We start from the raw sequence: 27492 nt of genomic DNA on the forward strand, positions 1-27492 counted from the left end.
GACATTGTTTGCAATCTGTTTTGCCAGCATTTAATATATATGATTGGCTTCAAATACTGCATACCTAAGAAACAATCCCTTTAACTATGAAGTGCTCAATACTTTTGAGCACTGTCACAGTCCTGTAACAATGGTTAGAGGTTAGGTCTTAAGGAATACTGCAGCTTGCAAAGACTTACAGTGAGATTCACCTATATAACAAATAATCTCAAGAAGCAAAAAAATGAACTTTCTCTACATAGATACAGCAATACAAAGCAGTAATCCTTTCAAAGAACTCTGAGGACAGAAGAGCTACAAAAGGATTTCACAAAGAGAAATTCCAGGATAGCAATGATGCATCAGTACAGTGATACTCTGTTCATGACTTTTTATTAATATTATTTGATTACATTTCATTTTTCAAAATACTGGGTTTTTTTGTAATACTATGATTTTCTGGGTTCAGTATGTTCTGGAAATGTTCAGGAACTAAACTATTTAAAATCGACATCAATAATGTATTGATTATTTAAAAAACATTTATCTTGCCAATATACTGCTACATGTTTTATAATTTATAGCAAATGTTCTTTGTCTGAGAAGTTACTACTTAACTATTGGAATTTCAAACATTTTTGTATTGTCATAGACTTCTAACAGCATGGCAATATCCATCCACTGGCAGCTCCTCCATTTATGAGCTGTGTGGGGTTTTTTTAAATAGTAAAAGAAACATTTCTGATTCTCATTTCAGTATTTTCATGTCTTTCACTTTAATAAATTTAATATTTATGGTCAAAACATAATAGTGTTAATGGTTCAAATAATACATGGTTTTGAATGCATCAGCTTTAATATGTCCACTGAGAGTTATTCTGAATTGCTTTTTTTCTCATTTTAGGCATATTTTCATAGAATCATAGAATATCCTGAGATGGAAGGGACCCACGAGGATCATCGAGTCCAACTCCTGACTCCACACAGGGCAACCTAAAAGTTAAACCATATATCTAAGAGTGTTGTCCAAACACTTCTTGAACACTGACAGGCTTGGGGCCATGACCACTTCCCTGGGGAGATTGTTCCAGTGTTTGACCACCCTCTCAGTGAAGAACTTTTTCCTAATATCCAATCTGAATTTCCCCTGATGCAGCTTTAAGCCATTCCCTCGTGTCCTATCACCGGACACCAGAGAGAAGAGATCGGCACCTCCCTCTCTGCTCCCCCTCATGAGGAAGCTGTAGACAGCAATGAGGTCACCCCTCAGTCTCCTCTTCTCTAAGCTGAACAAACCTAGTATCCTCAGCTGCTCCTCATAAGTCATGCACTCTATTCCTTTCATCATCTTTGTTGCCCTCCTTTGAACACATTCTAATATTTTTATAACCTCCTTATATTGTGGAGTCCAAAACTGCACACAGTACTCGAGGTGAGGCCGCACCAATGCAGAGTATAGCGGCACAATCACTTCTTTTGACCGGTTAGCTATACTGTGCCTAATGCACCCCAGGATACGGTTGGCCCTTTTGGCCGCCAGGGCACATTATTGACTCATATTGAGCTTACCATCAACCAAAACCCCCAGATCCCTTTCTGCAGAGCTGCACTCCAGCCTCTTGTCCCCTAGTCTATATGTACATCGAGGATTACACCATCTCAGGTGCATGTTGTGATTTAACCCCAGTGGGCAGCTAAGCACCACACAGCCGCTTCCTCATTCCCCACTCAGTGGAATGGGGGAGAGAATCAGAAGGGCAAAAGTGAGAAAACTCATGGGTTGAGATAAAGACAGTTTAATAGGGAAAGCAAAAGCTGTGTGCGCAAGCAAAGCAAAATAAAGAATTCATTCAATACTTCCCATCAGCAGGCAGGTGTTTAGCCATCCCTAGGAAAGCAGAGCTTCATCACGCATAATGGTTACTTGGGAAGACAAATGCCATGACTCTGACCGTCCCCTGTTTTTCATTCTTCCTCACAGCTTTATATTGCTGAGCATGACGCCATATGGTATGGAATATCCCTTTGGTCAATTTGAGTCAGCTGTCCCAGACATGTCCCCTCCCAACTTCTCATGCACTCCCAGCCTACTCGCTGGCAGGGCAGTGTGAGAAGCAGAAATAGCCTTGATGCTGTGTAAGCTCTGTTCAGCAATAACTAGAACATCGGTGTGTTATCATCACTATTTTCAGAATAAATCCTAAACATAGGTCCATACTAGCTACTATGAAGAAATTTAACTTTAGCCCAGCCAAAACTAGTACAGTGCAAAATCTGGCATTTGTCCCTGTTAAATTGGTGATTGCCCAGTGTTCTAATTTATCAAGGTCTCTCTGTAAGGCCTCTCTACCCTCGAGGGAATCCACAGCTCCTCCTAATTTAGTATCATTGGCAAACTTAGTGTGCACTCAACTCCTGTGTCCAGGTAATAAAAACAGTGGGGAGAACTGGCCCTAAAATTGAGCCCTGGGGAGCACAACTTGTGACTGGCCGCCAGCCTGATGTAACCCCATTTACTACAAGTCTTTGAGCCCAACCCTTCAGCCAATTGTTCACCCATTGTATTGTGTACATGTCTAGCTGTATGCTGGACATTTTGTCCAGAAGGATACTGTGAGAGACAGTATCAAAAGCTTTGCTAAAATCAAAAAATGCCACATCCACTGCCTTCCCTTCATCCATTAAGTGGATAACCTTGTCATAAAAGGATATTAAGTTAGTAAGGCATGACTTTCCCTTCATGAACCCATGTTGACTTTGACCAATGACTGCATTGTCTTTCAAGTGTTTTTCAGTAACTCCCAGAATAACCTTCTCCATAATTTTACCAGGCACCAAAGTGAGACTGACAGGCCTGTAATTAGCAGGGTCTTCTTTCTTGCCCTTCCTGAAAATGGGAAAAACATTTGCTAGCTTCCAGTCAACTGGGACCTCTCCAGATTCCCAAGACTGTTGATAAATAACTGAGAGAGGTCTCGCAATAACATCGGCCAACACTTTCAGTCCTGGGATGAATCCCATTGGGCCCCATAGAATTATGTGCATTCAATTGCAGCAGCAAATCCTGTACAAGTTCAAAGTCAACTGGGAGCTTATCACTCCCCGAGTCACGGTCCTCAAACCCAGTGCTCCAGGGGTCTCAGGGCCCATCATCAGTGTTAAAGACAGAGGAGAAGAAGGCATTAAATGTCTCTGCTTTATCTTCATCCCTATTGATGATGTGACCAACCTCATCAAGTAATGGACCAATGTTTTCTTTAGTCCTCCTTTTACTGTTAACATACTTAAAAAAGCCTTTTTTGTTATCCACTACAGTACTGGTCAGCTTCAACTCCAATTGAGCTTTGGACGTATGAATTTTCTCCCTACGGTGGCGAACATCATCTCTGTAGTCCTGTGTAGCCTGACTTCCAAAAGTCCATACACTTTCTTTTTCCACCTAAATCCCTGTTCATCCCAGCCAGCCTTCTGCCCCACTTGCTTGACTTCTGACACATTGCAGTTGCCTGCTCCTGTGCTCTTAAGGGATGGCTCTTAAAAAGTGACCAACATTTATGGATTCCAATACCCTCGAAAGCAGATTCCCAGGGGACCTTACTAACTTGTTCCTTGAGCAGCCTAAAGTCTGCTCTCCCAAAATCCAGGGTAGTAGCTCTGCTGACAGCTTTTCTCATATCACCAAAGTTTTAAAGTCAATCATTTCATGATCACTGTGGCCAAGACAGCCACCAATCATCACTTCACCCACGAGACTATCTCTATTTACAAACAACAGATCTAGGAAGGCACCTTTTCTAGTCGGCTCCCTTAGTACCTGTATCAAAATGTTATCTTCAACATGCTTCAGGAATTTCCTGGACCTGTTTGTGTCTGCTGTATGATAGTCCCAGTTAACATCTGGGAAGTTGAAGTCACCTATAAGGACAACTGATAAGTTGTCCACTGATTTGTTCAAAATAATTTTTACATGTAAAACACAAGCAAATAGTTCTATATAAAATTAATGTTGGGTAGGATGCAAAATACTTAGTTTTCACCTGAGATATACTTCTCATAACTTTCTACTGGAAACATGCTCTAGCCTTTCGTTCTTCAGTCATAGCCTCTCATAAAACTTTGGCTCTCCCATGCCAATGTGATTCTCAGATTCAGTATCTTCTCTCTTGAAAAGCATGTGCTTCATTTTTAGTTGATATGAGCTAAAATGTGAAATGCAGATTTTTCAAGGATCTTAAGTTAATTAGGTCTCCAAACCTCATCAAACTTTCATGGCAACTGGAATATTAATCCATTTTAGCCTTTGGAAGACTCTTGAAAGATGCTGATTTCTGGGTAGAAACTTCATTATTCTCTTAGCACCTTCATGTTTTGGCACCTCTGATTTAATATTTTCTATATTAATAGGAAATCTATAGTAATTAATACAAATTTACTGATATTGAGGCACTCAAGGAAGAGGACTTATGTCATGATCATATAAAACTTGTATCATGAATGACAGACTTTCGAAAAATTATTTCAGCTATATTGAATGATCTGTTTTTTCCATTTAACTCTCTTTGACCTTTAACCCAGCAATTCCTATTTTGGAGAACTCTCATGGTTAACCCTACTACCCAGAACCATAAGTATACAATTTTACCTATGTTTAAATTATATTTACAGATCTGTAAGAAAACTGTTACACATATTCTGAGATCATATAGCATTTAAATAGCTAGATATTTATTTAATACCTGGTTTCCAAAGCTTTATAAAAAAGTTTTGTCACATTTATCTTAAAATTTTGAGAATTAACAATGGCAAAAAAAGGATGACTGAAAGAATACACAGGAATTCTCAAGGAAGGGTTAAAGATACCAATCTTTAACTTCAGAGCCAATAATTAGTCTTCTAGCAAGACTAGCAAGGTTTTTTATGACCTGAACTTAGACAAGAAATCATTAAATGCTATTGCTGTCTCACTTCCCTGAAATAAATTGCATTTTTTATAGTTAGCATCTCAGAAACATAAAAATTATTTATCTAATCTGAAAATGTCAGCTTTAGTATTTTCCTCGTTCTGGTTTTTTTTTAAATTGCCAACAGTGTCCACATATTAATATTTTAAGAAAGTGTTTTATAAACAAAATAAAAACTTTTTAACATAAATATGCTGTGTTCTGATTCTGTTTCCTGTTTTTATTGAAGAAATTCATTAGTTACAGTAGCAAAATCCTTAACACTGTTGTTTCAAAGGCACTGAGACATGAGAACAAAGGAGTTCAGTCTGTCAAAACCCATGAAAAATTACCTGCAAGAGTTTCACATACCATCCTATTGGTACAGGAGGGGGTCAAGAGACTTCAGGCTTCCCTTCACCACTAAAGTATGACATTGTTCTCTACAAAGGAGATTGGGTTTTGCTTTCTAAAGCAACAGATTTGGGGGTTTTTTGATGCTAATTACAAACACTCAGGATGTTTTTTCTACCTGTCCTTCATAAAGAGGGTTTCTACACATGTGGTGAAGCTGGGATTTAATTCCACCACCCTCACTATATGGGAGATCTGAATTGGTTTTTTCCCACTGTATCTCTAACTTACTCTTGTTTGGTTCCCTTCCCTTTTTTCATTGAGAAGGCTAGAATTTTCCTTTTCAAATGAATACAGACATTTAAAGATATTGTCTGAGAGCAAATAAGGCATTTTATTAAAATTTTCATTCTTTCAAAGCCTTTCAAGTGAAGTCATGCTTTCAGTAAAAAGGGCATATCTGACTTGGGAGGAGCTCCATCATAATATAATAACTTTGTGTCCAAGAGTACATTAAAACTGTATTTGCAGTGTAACAATGGATCAACTAATATTATGGTAAAGAGCTTATATTCATGGGGTAGGGAAAAAAGGGATAGGGAGCTATGTATTTCTTCTTTAACTGCAAACTATAATCAGCTAACTAAGCTGCTCTAAGAGTGTCACGTTTTAGCCCAAGTGAAATGGGGAAGACTTAGTTATACAAGTGAGGTGGGTTAACCTTGACTGGCCACCAGGTGCCCACCAAGCTGCTTTCTCACTCCCTCTCCTGAGCAGGACAGGGGGGAAAAATAAGATGAAAAAGCTCATGGGTCTAGATAAGGATTGGGAGATCACTTACCAGTTACGTTCACAGGCAAAACAGACTCGACTTGGGAAAATTAATTTTATTTAATGCCAATTAATAACAGAATAGGATAATGAGAGACAAAAACAAAACTAAAACCACCTTCCTCACATCCCACCCTTCTTCCCAGGCTCAGCTTCACTCATAACTCTTCTACCTCCTCCCCCTGTCCCAGCAGTGCAGGGGGGGATGGGGAATGGGGGTTGCAGTCAGTTCATAATGCTTCATCTCTGCCACTCTTTCCTCCCAACACTCTTCCCCTGGTCCAGCGTGGGGTCCCTCCCACGGGATACAGTCCTTCATGAATGGTTCCAGCGTGGGTCCTTCCCATAGGCTGCAGTTGTTCAAGAACTGCTCCAGCATGGGTCCTTTCCATGGGCTGCAGTCCATCAGGAATGGACTGCTCCAGTGTGGGTCCCCCATGGGCTGCAGTGGGTCCTGCATGGGCTGCCAGAAAACCTGCTCCTGCATGGGTGTACTGGTTTAACTAGAGATAATTTTCTTCATAGTAGCACAAGCTACATGGGGCTATGTTTTGGATTTGTTCTGAAAACAGTGATGATAACACACCAATGTTTCAGCTATTGCTGAACAGTGCTTACGCAGCATCAAGGCCTTCTCTGTGTCTCATGCTGCCATGCCAGCAAGTAGGCTGGGGGTGCACAATAAGTTGAGAGGGGACACAGCTGGGACAGCTGACCCCAACTGACCAAAGGGTATTCCATACCATATGACATCATGCTCAGCAATAAAACTAGGGGGAAGAAGATGGAAGGGGAGGACGTTCGGAGTTATGGCTTTTTGTCTTCCCAAGTAACCATTACATGTGATGGAGCCCTGCTTTCCTAGAGATGGCTAAACACCTGCCTGCAGATGGGAAGTAGTGAATTATATTGGCTTTGCATGGCAAGGTTTTGGTAGTGGGGGGGGGGCTACAGGGGTGGCTTCTGTGAGAAGCAGCTAGAAGCTTCCCCGATGTCCCACAGAGCCAATGCCAGCCGGCTACAAGACGGACCCGCCGCTGACCAAGACTGAGCCAATCAGCGACAGTGGTAGCGCCTCTGTGATAACATATTTAAGAAGGGGGGAAAAAGTTGCTGCGCAACAGCAGTCAGAAGAGAGGAGTGAGAATATGTGAGAGAAACAACTATGCAGACACCAAGGTCAGTGAAGAAGGAGGGGGAGGAGGTGCTCCAGGTGCAGGAGCAGAGATTCCCCTGCAGCCCATGGAGGAGACCATGGTGAAGCAGGCTGTCCCCCTGCAGCCCATGGAGGTTAATGGTGGAGCAGATATTCACCTGTAGCCTGTGGAAGAGCCCACGCTGGAGCAGGTGGATGCACCCAAAGGAGGCTGTGACCCCATGGGAAGCCCATGCTGGAACAGGCTCCTGGCAGGACCTGTGGACCTGTGGAGAAAGGAGCCCACGCTGGAGCAGGTTTTCTGGCAGGACTTGTGACCCTGTGGGGGACCCACGCTGGAGCAGTCTGTTCCTGAAGGACTGCACCCCATGGAAAGGACTCACACTGGAGCAGTTCATGAAGAACTGCAGCCCATGGGAAGGAACCATGTTGGAGAAGTTCATGGAGGACTGTCTCCCGTGGGAGGGGCCCCATGCTGGAGCAGAGGAAGAGTATAAGGAGTCCTCCCCCTGAGGAGGAAGGAGCGGCAGAGACAATGTGTGATGAACTGACTGCAACCCCCATTCCCTGTCCCCCTGCACCACTCAGGGGGAGGAGGTAGAGAATTCGGAAGTTAAGTTAAGCCTGGGAAGAAGGGAGGGGTGGGGAGAAGGTGTTTTAAGATTTGGTTTTATTTCTCATTACCCTATTCTGTTTTGATTGGTAATAAATTAATTTTTTCCAAGCTGAGTCTGTTTTGCCTGTGATGGTAATTGGTGAGTGATCTCCTGTCCTTATCTCAACCCATGAGCCTTTTGTTATATTTTCTCACCTGTCCAGCTGAGGAGGGGGAGTGATAGAGAGGCTTTGGTGGGCACCTGGCATCCAGCCAGGGTCAACCCACCACATGAATGAATTCCTTGTTTTGCTTTGCTTGTGCACACGGCTTTTGCTTTCCCTATTAAACTGTCTTTATCTCAACCCACGAGTTTTCTCACTTCTGCCCTTCTGATTCTCTCCCCCATCCCATTCTCTCCCCCATCCCACTTAGCTGCCGACTGAGGTTATCCCACAACAGTGGGGTCTCCACACGCTGCAGCTTCCTTCAGGGCATATCCACCTGCTCCGGCATGGGGTCCTCCATGGGCTGCAGTGTGGATATCTGTTCCACTGTGGTCCCCCATGGGCTGCAGAGGGACAACCTGCATCACCATGGTCTCCTCCATGGGCTGCAGGGGAATCTCTGCTTCTGCGCCTGGAGCACCTCCTCCCCCTCCTTCTTTGCTGACCTTGGTGTCTGCAGGGTTGTTTCTCTCACATTTTTCTCATTCGTCTCTCTCACAGCTGCTGCACAGCGTTTTTTGCCCTTTCTTAAATACGTTTTCACAGAGGCGCCACCAGCATTGCTCATTGGCTTAGCTTTGGTCAGCGGCAGGTCCATTTTGGACTTTTTCAAATATGGGAGGGGTGTGAGTTTCATTTTTAACTGTCTTGTTGTGTTGGATTTACGTGGCAAGGTTTTGATATCAGGGGGTGGGGGTGGCCTGCAGAGGTGGCTTCTGTGAGAAGAGATCAGGAGCTGCCCCCATGTGAGATAAAGCCAGTTCCATCCAGCTCCAAAATGGACCTGCTGGGGGAGGGAATCGGAAGGGCTAAAGCGGGAAAAACACATGGGTTGAGATAAAGACAGTTTAATAAGTGAAGTAAAGCTGTGTGCACAAGAAAAGCAAAATAAGGAATTCATTCACTACTTCCCATTGGCAGGCAAATGTTTAGCCATTTCCAGGAAAGCAGGGCTTCATCACGCCTAATGGTACTTGGGAAGACAAATGCCATAACCCCAAACGTCTCCCCTTCCTCCTCCTTTCCCTGAGCTTTTATTGCTGAGCATGATGTCATATGGTATGGAATATCCCTTTGGTCTGTTGGGGTCAGCTGTTCCAGCTGTGTCCCTTCCCAACTTCTTGTGCACCCCCAGCCTACTCACTTGGTGTGAGAAGCCCAACACTTTCCTGCCACTATTGAAATTCCACTCACAGGGCAATTTTTTATGTTCTTCTACTACCTTTCCATGTTTTTCTAGTACCTTCTCCCAAGTGTCTGCATCCATTACATCCTGTGTATTTTACAGTATCCCACTTCTGACACCAATTAATGTCACAACCTAAAGGGTTACCTGGCCTGCAGGTGTGCAAAGATCTCGACAGTGGGTTTGTAGGATTCCATAATACACAAGGACATGGAGGCTTTTATCCTCTAAATTTCTCTACTTTATTACAGATTACCACAAAATCACCACTAGCAAGTATACCTATGATTAATAAAGTGAATATATATATATATCAAGCTATTACAAATTACTATCAGCAATCAATAATATAGTATCAATCAATAGTATGGCAGCAGTCAATAATAGCAACAACCAATCATATAGCAACAACCAAGTAGGTATATACTAATACAGGTTACTACAAACTTATAGTTACTGAAGCAACTTATCAACAATATAATGGTAGATATATTATGATAGATTACTTATATGGATATATAATACGGTATCAAGTGAATTAGACAGATTTCAGAAGGGGCAAAATCATCCCAAAGGTGGGAGGACAAACCAAACCAACTCCAAAGGGGGGAGAAAGGGTCAAAAAGGGGGACCAATAAGATAACAGACAGAGTCTCACTTCAAAGATGATCCATGTCACAGAGTCTGGAGTCAGCCAAGCATCCCCAATGAGGGTCCAAGATCTCGTAGAAAGTTTGTGGAGAATTCAGCCTGTTTAGGAAAGGAAAAGTACGTGCAGCATGGGAAGTTCTCAGATAGAGAGGCTCCATCTTTGAATAAAAATTAAGTCATTTTTATATCATAGAGACATAAGAGGGCATAGGACACCACCACTTCGAGCAGCCAATAGATGCTGTTAAGTTTTATTTTTCACCTGGAACAGCCAATAGATTATGATGTTTTCTGTTCTTTCAGACCCATTTTATTTTCCCAGACTGTTTTCCACCTTTTCAGAAGATGAGTTGCTGTTACAGTCCCTTGTTTTTGTGCTTATTGGTGGTATCTCAGGATGCCTCCGGTTTCTAGGTACCCCGGCCGTACTTCAAAGAGGTCAGCTGCACTTTTCAAGGATGCTTCTGGTTCATAGGTTTAGTTTCCAGGCTGGCAGGCCTTTCTCTGTCAGTGGTTTCAGAAGTGGGGCAGAAATGGAAAAAGCTGTGCAAATACTGTTCAGCAATAACTAAAACACTGCAGTGTTGTCAACACTGTTTTAGTCACAAATCCGAAACACAGCACCATACAAGCTGCTATGAAGAAAATTGACTCCATCCCAGCTAGATCCAGTACATGGCATTAGGGTACACTGTGCATCTGTGTCCACCAAAGCGTTATATTCCTGCAGATCTGATGTGCCACCCTGTCCAGTCAACACAGTCCAGTAAACCCAGTTGTCCCTTTCCTCTGCTTGGCTGGAGGCAGGGACCCCCTAGTCCTGGTCAGAGTATTCACTATCTGACCCCTGCAGTGTCATACCTGGAATCCTTTCACCAAAATCAGGAGAGGAATTCTCAGCCCTTCTTCTACATCTGGGTTATTCCTGGTTGCCTTCTACTGTCTCAACAGCAAATGGAGCAATGGCCTTCTTGTATGGTCCCTTCTTAGCAGCTGTCTTCCCCCAAAGTTCACGTATGTGGGCTTCTAGCTTCAAGGTAGGCTCGCCATCCCACTTCCTCATGTCCTCCCCTGGTCATGCACAAAGAACAAGAGAGTGCCATGCAGCCTGCACCTGGGGCTTCCTTTCCCTCCGGCAGGGGGAAACTGGCTCCGTGGGGCACCCCTGACAACTAAGACACTGGCCCATGGGGACAAAAAGGAAGAAAAATACTCTTAAAAATAATCTCATTAAGTTCAACAATGGGAAGTACAAAGTCCTGCACCTGGGGAGGAACAACCCCATGCACCAGTACGTGCAGGGGAACAACTGTCTGAAAAGCAGATTTTCAGAAAAGGACCTGGGGGTCCTGGTGGACACCAAGTTGAACATGAGTCAGCAATGTGCCATTGCGGCAAAGAAGGCTAAGGGTATCCTGGGCTGTATTAGACAAAGTATTGCCAGCAGGTTGAGGGAGATGATCCTTCCCCTCTACTCAGCACTGGTGAGGGAGTGCTGTGTCCAGTTCTGGGCTCTCCAGTACAAGAGAGACATGGAGATACTGGAGAGAGTTCAGTGAAGGGCCACAAAGATGATGAAGGGACTGAAGCATCTCTCCTATGAGGAAAGGCGGAGAGAGCTGGGACTGTTCAGCTTAGAGAAGTCACAGGGGGACATCTCATCAATGTATATAAATACTTGAAGGGAGGGTGTAAAGAAGATGGAGCCAGGCTCTTTTCAGTGGTGTCCAGTGGGCACAAACTGAAACACAGGAGTTTTCATCTGAACATAAGGAAACACTTTTTTACTGTGAGGGTGACCAAGCACTGGAACAGGTTACCTAGAGAGGTTGTGGAGTCTCCCTCCTTGGAGATATTCAAAAGCCATCTGGACATGGTCCTGGGCACCTGGCTCTAGGTGGCCATTCTTGAGCAGGGGGGTTGGACCAGATGACCTCCAGAGGTCCCTTCCAACCTCAACCATTCTGTGATTCTCTGAAAACACTGGAGCCAACAGGAAAGTCGCCTCACCAACAAGTTGTCTTGTCTTACGCCAGGATGAAACCAGGTTACGCACGCCCGAAAAAAAGGCAATGATGTTAGATAATAGGATGAAACAGATTACATGAAGATGTGCAAGAACCTCAGGAGCCCTTGCAACAAAGACAGACACATCAATCCCAGAGAAGAGTGAGGTGTAATCCCTCACTCATTCCACAAGGAAACCCACCCAACACAGAAAAGACATCAGTACCAGGAAGTAGTATAAGAACAACTGATATACAAGATAAGAAGTGACAGGTGTCCCACCCCCAGCTTTTGGCCCACCCACCTCCCAGAAGCTGCACATGCCATTTGCCCTGGAAGACACTCCTCACTTCTAGTCACATGGTCTGTTGTGATTGGCTGGAAGGACTAGCCACCCCTACCACTTTACCTGGAAGTACATAAGACCTAGAAAGCTCTTCCCCTACTGTGGTGGGTTGACCTTGGCTGGCTGCCAGGTGCCCAGCAAGCCACTCTATCACTACTCCTCCTCAACAGGACAGGGGGAGAAAATATGAAAAAGCTCATGGGTCGAGATAAGGACAGGGAGATTGCTTACTAATTACCATCACAGGCAAAACAAACTCGTCTTGGGGAACTTAATTGAATTTATTGCCAATGAACACCAGAGCAGGAAAATGAGAAATAAAAACAAAACTAAAAACACCTTCCCCCCACCCCCCCTTCTTCCCAGGCTCAGCTTCACTCCTGACTCTTCTACCTCCTCTCCCCAAGCAGCGCAGGGGAATGGGGGTTGCAGTTAGCCCATAATGCTTCGTCTCTGCCACTCCTTCCTCCTCAAGCTCTTACCTTTGGGCAAGGTAGACACCTGTTTAATCTTCTCTATATCCACAGCAGCTACACCAAAAGCCCATCAGTACCCCTTTGGGTCCTTGAAGTACCCTCTCCTGAGGTAGTCTATGCCAAGGATACACAGGGCCTCCGGGCTGGTCACAATAGGGTGCTTTTGCAACTTGTCCCCTGTTAAGCTCACCTCAGCTTCCAATGCAGACAACTATTGGGATCCCCCTGTCACTCTAGAAATCCAGATGGGTTCCGTTCCCTTATACCTTGATGGCATTAGGGTATACTGTGCACCAGTGTCTACCAAAGCCTTACACTTCCGTGGATCTGATATGCCAGGCCATTGAATCCACACAGTCCAGTAAACCCAGTCATCCCTTTTGTCCTCCTGGCCAAAGGCAGGGACCCTCTGTTCCCGGTTCTGTTTCCGGAATACTGTTCCCGAGTATTCACTGTCTGACCCTTGCACCTTCACCAGAATCAAGGGAGGCAATCTCAGTCCTTCTACGTTTGGGGGATCACTGACTGCCTTCTTCCATCTCAACAGCAACTGAACTGACAGCTTTCTTGGGTGGCCCTTTCTTAGCAGCTGTCTTCCCCCTCAGTTTGTGTACACAGGCTTCCAGCTTAAAGGTGGGCTCACCATCCCACTTCCTCATGTCCTCCCCCTGGTCATGCAGGAAGAACCAGAGTCTGCCATGCGGCATGCACCTGGGACTCCCTTTCCCTCTGGCTGGGGGAAGAGGGTACTGGCTCCATGGGGCGCCCCTGACAGCCGAGGCGCTGGTTGGTGGGGACGAGGACAGAGAGAGATTTTCTTCAAAATGTCGGAGTCAGGAAGATGCTCTCTCCACAGTTGGTGTATTCGAATCAGGGCAATACATTGTTGCCAAGCTGTTGGAATATGACGCTGGAACGTTTTGGACCACCTTCCTCTACATGGCTCGTATACACAGGATTTCATCCAGATCTTTGGAGACCTGGTTGTCCAGGTCACTGTAGATGTCTTCCAGCACCACTAATTCTCTCAGGAACTGGATGCCTTCCTCCGCAGTAGTTCACTTTCCTTGGTAATTCACAAGATCTTCCTTGAAGGGATATCTTGCCTTCATGCTTGACAGGAGCTGCCTCCAGAGACTGTGGATTGCTGCCTCTTTTCCAATTCCTCTGTCAATTCCCTGGTCCCTAGCAAGGGATCCCAGCTGTTGGTCTTCCTTACCTTCTAATTCCTGACTGTTGGCCCCGCTATCCCAGCATAGGAGCAGCCAGGCAGCAATCCGCTCCCCTGGCTGGCAGCTGTAATCTTTCCACATGTCTCAAAGTTGTCTCGAGGTCAGGGACTGGGTAGTTTCTTCCTCTTGTCTAATTTCTCTCACTTCTTCCTCCCATTTCTTTGATGAAGGACCAGCTTCCTGATCAGACCCTTCTACCTCCTCCTCCCTTACTAATCAATGATATGGACTCATCGACCTCCTTGCCCACTGTTTCTTTTTCATTACTGGGGCAATTACTGTAGTTGGCATTTGGGTCCCTATCTCAACCACAGTGTCCTCAGATGTGGTTTGGGTCCCTGTCTCAAACATGGCATCCTCAGAGGTGGTTTGGGTCCCTGTCTTAACCATGCTCCTCTGATAGTACTGAATAGTGGCTCAATAGGCACAGGCCAAGCCCCAGTACAGTGCTAGAGGCTGTTGGTTTTCATTGGGGTCGGCAAGGCACCCTTCTATCAGGTGGCACGTCAATTTACCAGGATTACTTGCCTGTTCAGGTATAAAATCCCAGGCTATGGGAGGTGATAACCACCCTCGGCACCTGCCCAAATCCTTCCACACACCCTGCCACCCAGGGACCAGCCACCTCAGGGCATGCTTCAGTATAGCCTCGCCCAAAAGTTGTCTTCTCTTACGCCAGGATGACACCAGATTCCACAAACCCAACAATAAGCCCACAGAGTTAGTAGTATTAAACAGCTCATGTAAAGGTGAACAAGGACCTCGGGAGCCTGTGCAACAAACCCACCCACATCAATCCTGGATAGGAAGAGGGAGGTGTATTCTCTCATCCTCTCCACAAGATAGCTCCCCCAGCACAGTAAGGACATCAATGCCAAGGCCAAGCGCATAGCCATTGTTTGAATTAAAATGTTCCCAAGCTCAGCAAAATAAAGAGATAAGCAGTGCAGCTAGAAAACTCTGTGACCTGCACAGAAGCCTGCCAATTGATAACTACTATAGCTACAGCACACTCAGTTCAAAACTGTTGTTGTCTCAGGTCCCATGTTGGGCGCCAAAAAGGACTGTGGTGGGTTGACCTTGGCTGGCTGCCAGGTGCCCACCAAGCCACTCTCTCACTCTCCCTCCTCAGCAGGACAGGGGGAGAAAATAAGATGAAAAAGCTCATGGGTCAAGATAAAGGCATTTTAACGAAAAAACAGCATGTGGAAGCAAAGCAAAAAAACAGATTTATTCTCTACTTCCCATCAGCAGGTGATGTCCAGCCACTTCCTGGGAAGTAGGGCCTCAGTACGCATAGCAGTTGCTTCGGAAGACAAATGCCTTAATAACGAATGCCCCCCTGCCCCCTTTCTCTTAGCTTTTATTGCTGAGCATGATGTCATATGGTATGGAATATCCCTTTGGTCAGTTTGGGTAAGGTGTCCCAGCTATGTACCCTCCCAACCTCTCGCCCACCCCCAGCCTACTGGCCTTTGGGGGGATGGGGGGGTTGGAGAGACAGCCTTGATGCTGTGTGGGCACTGCTCATCAATAGCCAAAACACTGGTGTGTTATCAACACCATTCTAGCTACAAATATAAAGCACAGCACTATGAGGGCTGCTATGGGGAAAGTTAACTCCATCCCAGACAGACCCAAAACACAAGGTTTTGGTAGCAGGGGGGATGCAGGGGTAGCCTTTTTGAGAAGAGGCATGGGGCTGCCCCTGTGCCGGACATAGCCAGTTTGGCAACGGAACCAGCAGCTGCCCCTGTGTCAGAGCGAGTTCCATCTGGCTCCAAAATGGACCCACCGCTGGCCAAAGGTGAGCCAGTCAGTGAAGCTGGTGGCATGTCTGAGATAACATATTTAGGAAGAGGCAAAATGCTGCACAGCAGTGCGTGAGGAATGAGGGAAAAAAAGTATGAGATACAAGCCTGCAAACACCAAGGTCAAAGAAGAAGGGGGAGGAAGTGCTCCAGGCACCAGAGCAGAGATTCCCCTGCAGCTATGGAAGAGACCATGGTGGAGAAGGTTGTCCCACTGCAGCCCGTGGAGGACCATGCCAGAGCAGATATCCACACTGCAACCCATGGAGGACCCCAAGACGGAGCAGGTGGATATGCCCTGAAGGAAATGGCAACCCGTGGAGAGAGCCCATGCTGGAGCACGCTGTCCTTCCAGGAACTGTGGCCCATGGAGAGGAGCCCATGGAAAAGCAAGTTCTCCTGAGAGGAATGGTGGCCAATGGAGGACCACTTCTGGAGCAGGCGAAAAGCATGAGGAGGAAGGAGCAACAGAAACGAACTGTTATGAACTGACCGCAAGCCCCATTCCCCATGTCCCGCTCCTTGTCCCGCTCCTTGTCCCGCTCCCCGTCCCGCTCCCAGTCCCGCTCCCCGTCCCACTCCTGGTCCCACTCCCTGTCCCGCTCCTTGTCCCGCTCCCCGTCCCGCTCCCGGTCCTGCTCCTTGTCCCACTCCTTGTCCCGCTCCCCGTCCCGCTCCCGGTCCCGCTCCTTGTCCCACTCCTTGTCCCGCTCGGGGAAAAAAGGCAGGGGGTGGAGGGGAGAAGGTGTTTTAGTTTTTTGTCTTTGTTTCTCACCATATAAATTTATTTTAATTGGCAATGAATTAAATTAATCTTCCTCAAGTCAAGTCTGTTTTGCCTGTGACTAACTGGTAAGTGATCTCCCTTTCTTTATCTTGACCCATGAGCTTTTTCATCTTATTTTGTCCCCCTGTCATGTTGAGGAGGGGGAGTAAGACTTTGAGACTTTGGCTGGATTGGGGTCTGGTAGCTGGCCAAGGTCAAACCACCATAGACACCTTGAAATCCATTTTGTAATTCATGAGCCCATTGGCCGGTTCTGATTCGCATGGTCTTTTTTGGGATTCCCTTCACATATTTTACTTATCATCGTACATATTCTTCTCAAGTTGGCATTTTTTCCTGGTTTTCCATTTTCGCAGACAGCGTTGCCTGTGTCTTGCAGCACCGTGCAAAGCTCAAAGTCTGCCCCAGTAATACTGCATGGTCATCTTGTTGGGCTGGGCCCAGACGCAAGGGCCTCTCAGTGCAGCTCACAGGATTAGTCTCTTCTTTGCACATGACAGGGTTTGCACCAGGGGGCCCTTAGTGAGCCTCCTAGGAGGGGTCTGTTCCCCCCACCCTTTTTATTCCCCCCTCTACCATCCAAAGTTCCCCCCCACCCCAGACATATCAGGGCTTTTTCTGCAGCCTTGTAAAGTGGGGGACCCTGAACCTGCCTTTTACTTTTGTTTAATTACTTACCATTCACATTTAAACTTTAATTATTCGTTCCATTAGCTCTTATTAAATGTTTTATCCATTTTATATAATGTATATATAAAAATATATACCCATACATTTACTTCTACATGTATATATATATATAAAATAGTGTATCTATGTATAAATAAAAATACATTTATGCATATTTGTACACTTCTTTTTATATATATTTCTATATGTATGCATATATTGTATATAAATGTATATATTTGTATATCTGAGCACTTCCTGGTCCAAAGGAAGTGGGTAGCCAATCACAGGGCTACTTGAGAACACGTGGGTAGGATGTTGTAAAGAAATGGCTGTCAGCTAATCACAGAGTAGCATGAAAACACTTGGGTTATGACATTTAACAAAATGGTAGCTCCCTGCCAAAATGGTGACTGAAACAAAATGGCTCCCACCTTTGTATGTAAGGGAAAGGCCTTCCGGGTCTGATGTACTTCCAGGTAAAGTGGTAGGGGTGACTGGTCCTGCCACCCAATGACAACAGACCATGTGACCAAAAGAGAGGAGTGGCTTCCAGGGCAAATGGCATGTGCAGCTGCTGGGAGAGGGGTGGGACTTCTGCCAGAAGCTGGAGGTGGAGCACCTGTCACTTCTTGTATATCACTTGTCCCTATACTACTCCAGGGCCATATGCTAGCCTAGCACATAGTCATTGCTTTTATCAAAATATTCCTAGGCACAGCAAAGTAGAGAGGTAAGCAACGCAGCAAACAGCAAGAGCTGCTAGCAGCCACTAACAAACCCATAACTCTATTATACAGTAAAGCAAGCAAGCTCCATGACCCACACAGAAGCCTGCCAATTAACAACAGCAGCTGTATCATGCTCAGATCAAAAGTGTCATTATCTCAGGCCCCAAGTTGGGCACCAAAAAGGACTGTGGTAGGTTGACCCCGGCCAGCGGCCAAACACCCATTACTCCCAAACATCCCTTACTCACCTCTCCTATGGGATCGGGAGAAAAGACTCATGGATGGAGATAATGACATTTAATAAGGAAAGTAAAAGCTGCATGCACAAGCAAAACAAAAAGAAGAATTCATTCACTACTTCCCATCAGCAGGCAGATGTCTAACCACTTCCTGGAAAGCAGGGTCTCAGTACACACAGTGGTTGCTTGGGAAGACAAACATTATTACCACGAACATCCCCCCTTCCTCCTCCTTTCCCTGAGCTTTTATTGCTGAGCACATCATATGGTATGGAATATCCCTTTTGGTCATTTTGGGTCAGCTGTCTTGGCTACATCCCCTCCCAACCTCTTGCCCACCCCCAGCCTACTCACTCTGGGGGAGGCAGGTGAGAGAGAAAGCCTTGATGCTGTGCAAGCACTGTTCAGCAGCAGCAGCTAAAACATTGGTTTGTTATCAACACTGTTTTAGCCATCAATGCAAAGCACAGCACCATACGGGCTACTATGAAGAAATTTAACTCCATCCCAGCCAGACCTAGGTGACTAAGAGGAAGTTTATGCAGGCAAAACACAATTTAAGAATAGCAGGGATAAAGGGCATAATTTCAGAGAAAGCTCCTCCCTAAGTTGGATCTACTTTGGAGGTGGCTTTTCATACACTATGCTAAAGTACAAGAACATGGCAAGTACTGTCCTCAAGCACTCTCCCAGGCTACAACCATCTGAGGCCTAGGGTTTCCCTGAGGCCTGTGCTTCATTCTATACATTTAGTTGGCTCTTTGAAGTTCACCAATTCATATAACTGCGCAGACAAGGCCCTCTGTGTACGAGGTGATCACAGCATGGCTATCAGCTGCCAGTCTGATACAAAAATGGAAATGCAGTTTCAGGATGTACCAGAAGAGCTAGTCCCAGTAGAGAAGAAACATTGTACAAAGCTCTGGTCAGATCTCGCCTACCATATTGTATAAATTTCTGAAACTCAATCAGAACGGGGTGGAAAGGCTCTCTGTTTCCTCAAAAGAAGGGATATTCTATCAAATTACTAAAGTGAGTAAGACTGTTCTTTAATAATGTACCAAAGTATAGACTGCAGGTAGAGGAAGAAATATTCAAGAACTACTTGAGCTGAATGACACACTAGGAAAAAATAAATTGAGTATGAAAAAAAAGGCAAAAAACCATAAAGGATTCCCAGCTGTTACATCCAATTTTTTTTTAAATAGTCTTCTAATGGGAACAGTAGGAAGAAAAGAAAAACCCCGAAAATCTAGATATATTTTAAATGGAGCTAGATAAACTCACAAAGAAACATTATGTGATTTGCCTGCAATAGAAGGGTCCTGGATTCAGTTATGTAGCATGTTCTTTTTAGTTCTCTGTTCTTAAATAAAACATAGACCACCACACAGAAAAGTCATAAAATTTCAGAAAAACATTATAGTGGGCCTTCCAACCTAAAAAGTTGAGTTTATGGCTGGAAGGTCTTTGACTCCAATTTCATCTTCCTTTTTTAACCAGAGAAAACAGTCAAGCAAAGCCTTCTGTTCCACCATCTACCTTCCTCCACTGTCGACATTCCTCCCCTTTCTTACTTTCTCTCTTCCTGTCATTTATTGCCAGTCTTTCATTCTATGTCACCAGTTCTAACTTCTGTAACTTCCTGAAGTTTTACCAAGAAGCAACAAAATTCACCAGTAACTCTTATTCCTACTTTTTATAGTTATCAGTTCCTTCACATCTTCAGTGAAAATTACGAACCTTGTTACAGAAGGCAAGGAGGCGTAGCAGAGGCCCAAGAGCAGTCTGCAAATCAAGATGATAATGCTGTTTCAATGTTCATGCAGAATGTATTGTTTGCAGAATAACATCACAGAACCTCCATAAAAAGAAAATTGTTAAAATCTTGCCGAATTTAATGGAACACCTTTGCCTTCTCATTTAGGAAAGTAGTCTACCTACTTTTAAGATTTCTTTCCTGATAATGTACACACTGCAGTGATACAGGAAACCACATGGAACTACCATCTCATCTTATAAATGCTTCTACTTAGCCTGAGTTTCTACAGTTCTTTCCAGTTTCATTATTCCTCTGAGATGGTAAAAAAACCACTAAGACAATTTGTTCTCTTTTGATGTCCTTAAATAAAATAATTTCTTCAGAGAGCTGTTTTTCTATAGGGATAGAAACAGGACATGCTTCCTGAAAAAAAGGATGCCTTGTGTATTATCTGCAACCACTTCTACTAGAGGACATACATATGTGAACAGAGAAAATTATGTAAAGCACATGTCTATGTCACAGGAGACAAGTTCTGCAAGTAGTCTAGCCACAATGCCACAGCACTCTGTGTATGTTAATTTATCATGTCATAGATATAATTTGCATCCTATATAAATGCCATACAAAAATCAGAAGCAGAACGAAAACAAAGATAAAGGACTGATAAGGGAAAAAGACTTTATGATAAACTTCCTCATACTCTATACTATTAAAACAGTAACAATTTTTATTGTCTCTGTTTATTTTTTTCCCTATTTGGGGGTTTTAACCTAGATTAAATAGTTTATATTCACAAAAATATTGTACTATGCTTCCTATGTCTGTACTACAAGGCAATCTGCAGTAGGAAGCACATGAAAACGCCAAGAATATCTCCTTCATTGGAAGAAAACCTTAAAACCACACACATAAAAAGGTATATGTTGCAGATATGTCAAGAAGTCTTTTATAGATTTAGACTATACCATAAATGGTGAACAATTGGAGGTAGTCACACAGCAAACTTGTACTGACTTTTGAAACTAAATGCAGTACAAAGTGTATTCAGCACATAACAATAATATTGCAAACACAGATAATTGTATATGCAACATTTATTTGACATAGTATCACATTTATGATCTTTATAATGCATATTTAGATAAAACTATTACTCATGAGCAATTATGAACAAGATTTAACTAACCTTATTATAAAAATATGTCTATTTTCTCAAAATAGATGCTCTTGGTAATCCTTTCATCCTTTCACATGTACACAGTAGTTATTACAGCACCATATCACTACAGCTTCATTTTACATTTCACTTCTACTTGGGAAAAGGAGTCCCACACAAGTCATTTCCCCATCAAGTAGAGGTAATCTGGTTCTCTTTCACAGATGCAGTCAACCAGAATAGACAAGTTTACTTAGATAAAACATGCCACGGTAAATGATGACACATGATCTCCACCTACTGAGGTCTTGTTTGCTCACTAATGGAAAGCTAGGACTGATTATGTGTGGAGAATGATTTACATTCATGGGACAGATTACAGCACAATCTCTCCTGGTCCTGAAAAATGTGCTTCTGCAGCAACAGAAGACAGTCTGTTATAAACGTCAAATACAGGATTACAAAGCAGTGAACGGAGATTTTGGACTTGAACTTCAGTGCACAATCCTAACATCTGCCCGCTAGCTGTGTAGCAAAATCAAGATAATAGGAAAATCTCCAAAAGGACAGCCAAGTCGTTTTTCTTCAGCTACAGCCTTTCGCTGCTTATGAACATCCCCGCGGTAAGAGGCAGGGGCAGACTTCGCCGCGCCGGTGCCCCCGAGCCGTGCAAGGACCCTTCGCCCCGGGCGGCGGGTGCGGAGGGGGGGGGTGTCCAGCACCCCACAGCCCCCGTCAGACAGGAGGTCCGAACCGGGCTGCAGCCTGGGGGTGAATATGGGGTTACCCCGTGCAACTGAAAAGTTAATTTGCTGGCGCCGGAAAGGAAGTCGCGCCTACCGCCTCTCCCACATCCAGGAAGCCGGCACGGCGCAGCCCAGAAGCCGGCAGGGTTGTAGGTCTCGCAGCTCTCCGAAACACCCTCCCGTGTTTTGGCAGCCGGCAAAAAATTCCGAAGCGGTGCGCCAAGGTGGGGAGCCCCCGGGAGGAGACGCCTAGCAGCCGGGCGCACCCTGCCCGGCCCCTAGGGGCGCAGCTCCACGGTCCCGTGGGGGGTGGCTGCACCGCCCAGCGCCCAGCACAGACTAATTGCTAGGCCCGCGGGGAAGAAGTGATGAAACGAGCCTGTGGTGGGTGACCGAGCTCCGGTGGGAGCGGAGCCCACGCCCGTAGGGGGTGCTCGTCCTCCATGGAGCAGATGGTGGGGGTCTGCCCCGCGCAGCCCGCCTCCCCCGGCGTTTCTCACCTCCTTAACTTCCTCTTTCAGGTCCCCCAAGACTAATTCCAAATCCTCCACGATGTTCTTGATCTGCTCCTTCACCTTGGCTTTGGAGGCTGCCGGCGGCCTTTCGGACGGCGACGAGCAGGAGGATGCGGTCCTCTTGGACTGGGCAGACATCCTTCAGAGCAGCCTGGCACAGCCAGGAGGGCACGCACGTAAAGAGAGCGCGGCAGCTGCCGGCCGCTCGGCCCCGTCCCTCCGACTCCTAAAGTCGCCGGGGCCGCCGCGTTGCACCGCGCTCTGCCAGGTGGCCGCACTGTGCAGCTGCCATCGGCTCCCGGGAGCGGCGCGAGGGGCCCGGCTGCAGTCTGCTGCGCCTCGCTCCACCCGCACGGACACTAGACCTGGAAGAGGGACCGGAGGAGGAAGCGCTCACGGCATCGCCCTCGCCCGTACTCCCAGGGGAAGAGAGGGAAGGAGAAGGAGGCAGGATGACTCCTCCAGAAGAAGCGCCCTCCCCCCCCCCCGCATCATCGTCGTCGTCCCTGCCCGACAGCCCGCTGGGGCGAGTGCACGGCTCTGTATCGTCGGGGAGACCCCCTCGGTGCTCTCCAGACACGGGGACAAGTTATACCAGTTCTGACAGAGAAAAATATTTACACACCAAAACAGCCCCCCAAAATGTAACACTCCTAATTGCTGGCTCATAGCAAAACTCCAGATGAAGAACAGAATAGTGCTGCCTGTTTCTGGTGCAAAAAGTCAGTAATGGAGGTGATGCTCCCACAACTGCACTGTGGAGTAACTATTCTGGAGAAGGGAAATTCTGTGTTTTCCCATCACAGCTGCAGAGAATTGCAAATTCTCGGGAACACGTTCAGAGCTGAGGTAAGTAAGTATAGCCACTTTGTTTGAATGACTGGTGAATGAGACATTCGGATATCCACTGAAAACGTTATTTCCTGGAAAATGACTGGCATCGCTTTAAAAGAAGCATTAGATAAAAATGTACGTACTGGTATGCATCACTGTGCAACTGAAATTTTAACAATAGGTTATATAGGTCCTGAGAGACTGCTAGAAATTATTTGACTGATTCCAGGTAAATTGATTGTAGGAATTTGCAAGGAGATTGTTTTATAGAAAATATTGTTTAAAATAAAAAATTATAGCAGAAAAGCATTAATGTCCACATTAATAACAGATAATATTAAATTATGTAATAATTAGTGAACACACTGAATAAGAGAAGGAGCACATCTTTTCATTTATAATTTTCTGAATGTAGTAGTATGGAAAATTCCTATTGACATCTCTTAGTAATTGGGTCTATAGCATTATGGGCCCAGTTCTGTGAGGCATGGACAGAACCAGTGTGTTCTCATGCTGTAGCTTGGAGAACAGTCAGTACCTCAAAGGACTACTTGGCACTCACAGAATCCAGTCTTATGTTCATCAGTAATGGATCCATCCCATTTATGTTTCTGGCTTTTAATATAATTTGAATCTGGGGAGCAGGGGAGGAAGTAGCAGAGATTCATTGTCTGTCAATAGATAATTCACCAATCTAAAATGAAGGCCTTGAATGTATGAATGTTCACCTTTGCTTTATTGTGTATGACAGAACAATTTGGTTTTCAGTTGCAGTAACTGGAGTGGGCTTTAAGATAGAGACTGTATAAATCTGCTGTAGGCCTGCAAATTAAAGAATTGCATTTTTTACCTTTGTATTCTTACTGGTGTACTCTATTTTACCTTTCCATAGCCCTTTTCCATGTTTGGGTTACTCAGGCATTTCTCTTGCATTGGACTATTCTGATTTAGATGCTTTAGGAAACAATCTAGACAGTGGTTTTTTGTGCTCCAGATGTTTGCAATAATGTACTACTGAAGTGAATGCCAGTGGTAAAGGGATACTCTTTCACAGGAAACACTTTGCATCTGGCATCAATAGCTCCTTAGGGGAAAAAAGGTACAAATTTGTTAGCTGACAGTTAACCAGTAAACAAAAAACCTAAGCATGGCAAAGTATATAACTTTCAGTAACTGATTTTGAAAAACAAGCATAATAAATGACTAATATAAACTGTTGCTTTAGGATTACTACAGAAACATTTTCAACCATTATTCTCCTTTCATTCTTACAACCTGTTTGCTTTTTCATTTTAAATGGGGAAAAAAAAGAAACTTCCATTCTTTCCAAGCAATTATGCAGAATGTATGCAAGAGAAAAAAATACATTTCATATTACATTATTCCTATACTTTAAAAACATTTTTGACCAATATTTGCAAGAGAGAGACGATAAGCATGGTATAATAATGTTTTTCTTCTTCTGACCCACTTCCTGTTTATTTGTTGTCATATATAACATTGTATCGATAGCCATTAGCATTAAGATAGCCATTTTGTTAATTCTCTCCACCAAAAGAATGGATGTTGAACTTTGAGTGTTTACTGTGAGAGCAAATATATTTCTGCATGTTTCAAGGATGCATATATATACAGTTCAGTTGTCTTAGTCTCACGGATGAAATTAATAGTGGGGGTTTTTGTTTGTTTTAGGTTTTTTTGTTTGCTTGCCTATCTGTGGCTCACTGTGGAAGCAAAGCATTGCACAGAGAATGATTTACACAATGTTAGAAGTCATTTATAATCTGTATAACACAAATACAACTTGTGTAACACAATACAACTGTATAACATTGATTGTTATACAGATAACAATCTGTATAACACAAATACAACAAGTTGTTCATACAACTTGGACAAAGTTCATGATATCATAGCACCTCTAGCTGCTTGTATTCTGACTGCATTCAGTTTTATTATGGTGTCCTACTAATTCCGTAGGTAGTAATGGGTGGAATTTTACACTGAAAACTGGATCCTCATTGAATTAAAGTCACAGAAATAATTGATATACACACTTTTTATAAGATACTCCATTTATTTTTCTAGGTATTGTAGGACTGGTTTGCAGAAAATAAGTAATTTAAATCTCTTCTCTTGTGCATTTCTCAGAGCTTATGACATCTGGGGACAAATATCACTAGTTTGAAATTTGACACAGAAAAGCCCACTGCACTTTAGTGCCTGAGGAATATTCCAGAGGATGATTCAAAGAGGGCTTAGTTTCAGCAAGTTTATCTTCCAGCTGAGTAGTATTTCTTACTTCCCTGTGAAGAGGTAATAAATCTTGGGAGTTGGCATTCCAGTCCAGACACCTGATACGGATTGTTCTTTCAACTGGATTAACTAATGTGACACTCCATCCTGAGCAAATGGATGGAACTGGAACATCATGAGTTACCCACAGAAGACATTTTATTCATATTTAATAGAGAAATTCTTGCATGCATTTGTTAAGTTAGGCCAAAATAGCTGTGATATTTTTCCATAGCATCACTCAACCAAGGAAATTGCCAGCTAAGAAAAGTAACTTTTATTGCCACCCTGATTATGCACATTGCAAACAATATGCAATGTAAATAGATTTGAATTCCATAAAACTCTGCTTTACTTCTTAAGCAGAATCACATACTCTAAGCTGGGTATTCAGTTTCTTAAAATCTTAGCTCCATACTTAGACTTCTGCTATACAAATAATCTGCCCTGTACCATCTTTACCAATATGTAAATCCTTATGAGAAATATGTGTGTGGATTACATACTTGACTGAAAGCACAGTATGACTAGTTACATACCATACATATGGTATTCCTGATTATAAACCAGTAAGAAAAATGTTATAGTAGTAAGACAAGAACTTGGTGCAAATGGTGACATTGCCTTAATCCTGACTTCCATTATATTTGCCAGTTATTGCATGGAAATGAGCAAACTTAATTCAGAAGTATCAAGTTTCTTTTTTTGTGATCTGGAGGTTTTTTTTAAGGGAATATTTTTTTGTTTTTAAAGAAGTGAAATAACATGATGGCATTTAATTATACTACACTTTAGAAAGTGCGTTTATTTTTTTCCCCTTTAACTGAAGGCAGAGACTTTTATTTTAGTCTCTACCTTAATGAACTAAAACACTATATATTGGAGCGTAAACAGCCAGTATGACTTTCTCAGCATAGTTGTCAAATAGTTACGAATTAAGAAAAGAACATCATATTAATTTAAATATAGGAGCATATTCATTTTGGAAAGAGATTATTCCACTGTTCTCTTGGGATAGAAAAGATAAAAGATCAAAACCCATGTTTAACAAGTACATGAAAGCAAAGTTAGTGGCACTGTACTATAGCTTAACCCATTTTTTAAAATTTAATCTATGATTAATTTTGAACATTTCAATGAATATTTTAATTAGCATGTGTCCAGTACACAAGCCCATGGCAACTGAATTAAGCTTTCTCCCACAATATTTTTTTTTTTTATGAAAAAATAAAGGTTTAATGTTTCAGTGCTTCCCTATCTTGTATCAATCAGTGCTGCCGAATATTTCCTTTAGGGAAAAATTCAAAATAAGAATAGAAAATAAATTAAGGTTTCATTTTAACATTTCAAACTTATTAATTTAGTTTATCTAGGTAGCTTTTTGTTTGGTAAATTCTTTAATTTTGTTTTGAAAATTTAAAAATGTTTAAAAAGTAACATCATGAATAAAAATACCTTTTCTGCTGTAGAAGACTCTTTTCAACTTTTATCTTTGATAAATAGTATAAAAACCAAACAAAATAGTTTCAACAGGCAACAGGAAATTATTTTTTAATTCATCTATCTGAAATGCTAATGACTTGGGAAATATGGGATACAGTTCTACATATATAATTTGCAAACTGCTCATTTGGTTTCCATTGCCATACATGATTAAGTATGAAAGTTTTATAGTACTGTATGAGCTTCTCCCAAGTAGGTAAGTATTTGAGGCTTTTTAGTTTCTTTGTACATTATTGTTTCAGTTTTTAATAAGAGGCAAGTGACTAAATTTAAAAGTAATTACATTTACTGTTGTTGTGGTTTAGCCCCAGTCGGCAATTAAGTACCACACAGCTGCTTGCTCACCCTCCCCCTCTGGCGGGATGGGGGAGAGAATCAAAAGAGCAAAAGTAAGAAAACTCATGGGTTGAGATAAGAACAGTTTAATAATTGGAACACACAAAAAAAATAATAATAATTTG

The 27492-nt window shown here is 43.6% G+C and overlaps 2 long non-coding RNA genes across 2 annotated transcripts; one reads left to right on the plus strand and one right to left on the minus strand.

The window, feature by feature from the left end:
- Positions 1 to 10897: 10897 nt before the first annotated feature.
- LOC140650650 (uncharacterized) lies at positions 10898 to 22805 on the minus strand. Its single transcript, XR_012042110.1, has 3 exons — positions 22385 to 22805; positions 11740 to 11945; positions 10898 to 10990 (listed from the first exon to the last, which is right to left on the minus strand). It is a non-coding gene; the product is annotated as an uncharacterized lncRNA (long non-coding RNA).
- Positions 22024 to 25553, plus strand: LOC140650649 (uncharacterized). The gene is made up of 3 exons (XR_012042109.1): positions 22024 to 22108; positions 22406 to 23248; positions 25385 to 25553. It is a non-coding gene; the product is annotated as an uncharacterized lncRNA (long non-coding RNA).
- The last annotated feature ends 1939 nt before the right edge of the window (positions 25554 to 27492 follow it).

Source organism: Ciconia boyciana, chromosome 4, assembly GCF_034638445.1.
Source record: "Ciconia boyciana chromosome 4, ASM3463844v1, whole genome shotgun sequence".
In the NCBI taxonomy this organism is placed as follows: Eukaryota; Metazoa; Chordata; class Aves; order Ciconiiformes; family Ciconiidae; genus Ciconia; species Ciconia boyciana.